This window comes from Brachyistius frenatus, unplaced genomic scaffold (genome assembly GCF_029030835.1).
Source record: "Brachyistius frenatus isolate BFR_SWC_R1_liver_20210118 unplaced genomic scaffold, ASM2903083v1 Contig_407, whole genome shotgun sequence".
Classification (NCBI taxonomy): domain Eukaryota; kingdom Metazoa; phylum Chordata; class Actinopteri; family Embiotocidae; genus Brachyistius; species Brachyistius frenatus.
In genome coordinates, this window is record NW_027211006.1 from 45,001 (window position 1) to 50,000 (window position 5,000).

The 5,000-nt window shown below is 41.7% G+C and overlaps 1 protein-coding gene across 2 annotated transcripts in view; it reads left to right on the plus strand.

The window, feature by feature from the left end:
* The window catches only part of sub1b (SUB1 regulator of transcription b), a 105,445-nt gene that overhangs the window by 7,412 nt on the left and 93,033 nt on the right, over positions 1–5,000 (plus strand). Inside the window, exon 1 of one of the 2 annotated variants that reach the window (XM_069725026.1) lies at positions 2,662–2,665. The exons of the other annotated variant lie outside the window; for it this stretch is intronic. The gene's annotated coding sequence lies outside the window, so the exon portion shown is untranslated. Of the gene's footprint in view, positions 1–2,661; positions 2,666–5,000 lie in introns of those variants that run through there. 2 annotated transcript variants of the gene reach the window in all.

The window sequence follows — 5,000 nt, forward strand, 5'->3', positions numbered from 1 at the left end:
TTTGCAGATTATTTATTTCATAAAATAAATACGCAACACATCACTCCCTGTTGCCAGCAGGTGGCGCTATGACTACGAGCGAATACGACCACGGGGATGTCTTCAGGTTGGGACTTTTATCGGACGACGCGGGTCGAAGTTACGACAACTTCCAGTTTCGTGGCGAAACGCTCAAACATGGCCGCCGCACCGCGGACGCACCGTTCGGTGGAGACGACAGATTTTCACGAGTTTTCATCCCGAAGGTCTGAAGAACCAAAATGCCGAGTTTCAGGTCGGTGAGATGAACTTTGATAAAAACGCTGCAGCTGAAGGTCTGAAACCAAGAACACAAGAAACAAGAAAGAACAGCATCTGATTGGCTGGAAAACTGCAGGTGGTTTAACATACAGGTATCACGTGTGTGTGTGTTTATACATGTGTTTATACGTGTGTGTGTGTGTGTTTATACATGTGTGTGTGTTTATACATGTGTGTTTATACGTGTGTTTATACATGTGTGTGTGTTTATACGTGTGTGTGTTTATATGTGTGTGTTTACACGTGTGTGCAAAAACTGTCGTCAACAGAAGCTGAAAGTATTCAACTCGTCATCACTGCAAAGCGTGAAATAGACACGCTTTCTGCCTGAGGCGTGAAGGTTTCACATTTTCCTGCAGTGGACTCTGATTTCCCTTTTAACATTAATAAAGTCTTATTTCATCCCTTGTTTTAGTGACTTTACAGATAAAGATATAAACACACGGAGACTCCCCTGCGACATTAAAATTCAGTTGTTTACATGTAGTTTTGTTGACATAAATTAATCTTTTAATGCCGACTGCATGAAACGTGTGATTTACAGGAAGGTGAAACCTTTCAACGCGGTATCTCGGCAAAGCGTGAAATAGACACGCCGCTCCGCTACAGCAGAATGTGAGATCGCCACGCTTTACCCTGTCGAGGCGTGAAGGTTACACATTTTGTAAGCGTGACAGTTACATGCACGTAAATGTAACGTGACAGAGGATCATGTGACCAAGAGGATGTGAGACCTAGGACGAAGGACATTTTTTCGCAGCATTACGAGGAGGTCGCTGACCGCTGTGCAGACGATGAGATTCGAATCCTCGAATTGTTGTTTTTTTGTTTTCTTACTCCAACCGCGTTTCATTTTCCTGTAAGTCACACGGCTCAAACTACACATTAGGTTTTATTTTCGTCCACAACAGGAAAACGTGTAACTTTCACACCTGGACGGCGCTAAGCGTGACTATCTCACGTTTCGCCGCAGCGGACCGGCGTGTCTATTTCACGCTTCGGCGTGAGTTTGCAGGTCGGTGAAGGTTATTTTGTGTTTTCAGACGTCATTCAGTTCTGCTTTTAAACACTTTCTTTGTGGTTTTTTAGTTGTGATTCTTTCCATCTACGTTGCCGTCGGCGACCAGCGAGGAGAGCCGGACGTGCTTTCATCTTCTGTTCAAACCAGGAAGCTGCTTCCATCTCACACGCTGGAATATTGATGAAGCTTTGACATGCTGACAGGAAGTGTGTGTGTGTGTGTGTGTGTGTGTGTGTGTGTGTGTGTGTGTGTGTGTGTGTGTGTGTGTGTGTGTGTGTGTGTGTGTGTGTGTGTGTGTGTGTATTGGGACCCCCCCCTCCCTCCCCTCCCCCCTCATGCCCCTCCTCCTCGTCCCAACCTGGAATTCCAGAGTTGTTTGAACAGAGCTCTGCCTCCACCGTGACAGACGACCTTTGAACTCTCGGCCCCTGAGGGAGGAATGCAGAGACAGAAGTCACATGACACACTCAGGAAGCTCTGCAGAGAACCGAGGTTATTATTATTATTACTATTATTATTATTTTAGACACCTGAACACATCTTTGTGCAGCTTTTTCTTCTGCATCACATTTATTTGGATCTATTTATATTAATTTCAATGAATAAAACATGAAATAAATGATTGATTAAATCCGTCGACAACATGTGAAATAATTCAATGTTCATATGAACACATTATATTGGTGCTCCAAACACATCTGCTTTTTATTTAGGTCTCTCCGTGGGACATTAATATGAATCATTTTCTTTTTTTAAATGTGATGTTTTTAGTTTTTTATCTGTTCAAACTCTGTGATGCAGAAAATAAACAACACTTACACGTTAATATTTTGAGGTTCAGCTTGCGTTGCATTAAATATCACTTTAAATTCTGTATTGTTGAACTGCTTCTTTACTGCTGCGCATAAATCTGGAGATACACGTCCATATTACACTAAATATATTCATATTTGATCTTTATTTTAATGTATATTCATTTCTACTTTGTCTTTGCTGACTTCTACTGCACATCGATCTTCTTTATCTGAATCAAAAACACTTAATAATCTTATTTTAGTTCCTTTACAGATAAACTCACCTCACAGTGATGCAACATTAGATTTCTGTTGTTTACATGTAGATTTATTTACATGAATGAAGTCTTTTCAAACTGACTGTAAACAATTAGAATTAAAAGGTCAAATAAATGTTGAATTATTTTGTGTCTGCAGGACGAAAGAACATCAAAACTATTATGTAAATAAAACCAAAAATTCTGTATAATCCTGACCGTTTTTATTGATGTTTTTATAATAATATAATTTCATCAACAACATCAACGACTTTCACATCCGATCACATCATTTTAATTACAACAGAAATACTGTAAAATCAGAAGAATTAATTTTTTCATGTTTCTCTTTTTTATTGTTGTATTAAATTGAAAAGCAGATATTATTTGGATGATTGGTTTCATTTATTTGATCCAATCTTTTGATGCAGACTGTTTTGATTTGTTTGAGTTTATTTAAGATGACTTTGTGTTTCCAGCTCGGACTGAGTTTGTGTTCTTCGGCCTGTGATGAACTGTGTTTGAGGCCCGTGCAGAAATATTTTCAATAAAACAATTACTGCGTGACTTCCCGCGAGGCGACGCGAGCAGGAACATTTTTATTAAACGCCGCGCAGCGCGCAGATTAAATCGGATTAAAGCGTAAAATCAGATGTCACGGAGGATCCTGACGTGTGATTTGTGCTCCGAGCTGCGGGCCTGACGGAGCAGCAGCTCCGCCGTCTGCAGAAAGCTGCCGGCGTCTTGAACTTCGTTAGGAATAATTGGTGCGGACATGTTGGCGGTGAGACGTCCCGCTGCGGAGCCGCGGCTCGAATTATTCTGGACCTTCTTCCTGGTTTTAATCCCGTCGGGTCCTCCAGTCCGGCCTGAGACAGGCTCGGTGGAGCCGCTTGATGGAAACCGGTTTGGTCATAGTTACTCAGGTCCCTCCTACATGTGTGGTCCCGTGCAGCTCCCTGCGCGCGCGGTTTTTAACCCTTTCACTTTCCGGTACCGAGTGTCCCCGTTTTGTCTGTCAGTCACCGGCGGATACAAAAAACAAACGGCTCCGGTTTACCGGCGGGGACCGGACGAGCACGGAGCGGGCCGGAACTCTCCTCCAGGCGGGGACACACTGTCGAGTCCCGGCGGCGCGTGAACGTTTCCCCTCCGCCGCAGAATATAGTCCCCCCCCCCGGCGCACTGTTCACTATGGCACGTTGCTATGGCGACAAGCTCCTATAGGTCTGTGACGGGGCCTGAATGTACACACCGCGGACTGATATGTATTTTTGTCTTCGTCAGGTGGTGGAGGGTTAATGATGCGTTCACGGACCACAACTCAAACCTTACAATTAAAACTAATTAAAAAAGAAAAGAAAAAAGAAGAGCGGTCCAGATGAGGCGGAAGTTCACTGAGACTTTTAATCAGCTGGTTTCTGTTTGACAGACAGAAACATGGCGGAGACCGGAAATTAATCACAATTACCTCAACAAGTTTAATGATCTGTTATGAAACGTCTTGTCTTTGTTCCTCCCCACTTAATTCAACATGAAACTACCAAACTACAAAAATAAAAGTCCGAGAGGAACATCCGGGTATTTCCTGGAAACAGATCCGGTTTTATACATTTTAAAACAGTTTCTGTTCAAAACCTGTTTGTTGTCCTGCAGGCTGGACATGTCCACTAAACTTTACCCGCAATTTGAATGTAGCACGTGGGGGGAGGAGGTGAAGGTGGAGGGTGCAGGGGGGGGGGGGGGGGGATCTAAAGAGTAAGCCCCGCCCTGTGGAATGCCAGAAGGCCAAACCCCGCCCCCTCCTCCCGTGCATAATACCATTCAAAAACACACTGCTATGCGGCTGGAGGGGGGAGGAGAAGGGGGAGGGGGGTACATGGACAGCAGATCAACCAATAGGAACACATACAGCTACATGTGAAGTATTTTACACAGAATATAATAAAATGATCAATAATAAATAAACAGAAATTCTTGTCATAGAAATAAAAGTCAGGTTCAAACTGCACACATAAATAAATATAACTAAAAATCACAGGAAATACTTATTAAACACTTCTTTTATGGAAACCTTTGAAACAGGATGACAGGACGAAGGCAGCGTCCTCCTCCTCCGCCTCCCTACAAATCCTTTTATTCGTGAGAAACTCAGACAATCTGTTGGTTTTCTGTGTTTTAAAGCCGGCAGGAAGGAAAAACTCTGATAAAAAGGATTATTAACATTCACATTTCTGACTTCTGACTTTTCAGTCTGTCACATATGATGAATGTAAAACAAACAAAGTCTGAAGTTACAAAAATGTATATTTGGCTTTGAAATTAATTAAATGTATTACTCATAAATGTCTATTTTTGTCTATAAATTAAATGTCTATTTAAAAAAAAAATGCAAATGCTAAAAACCTCAAATAAAAATAATCACAAATGTTTGATTTTGAGGCAGTTTTTCTAATAAAAATTGTGATGTAAAATTTGGAGTTTTAAGGGATTTGTTTTTGCAGTAAAGTTGCAGAAATTCAAAGAAAAAGATGATAATTTTTTTATAGGCACAACCTGCGAAAGATAATAATCCAGAAATATTCTCCTTGTAATGTGTTTTTCTTTCTGTTTTTGGGCTCAAAGCGA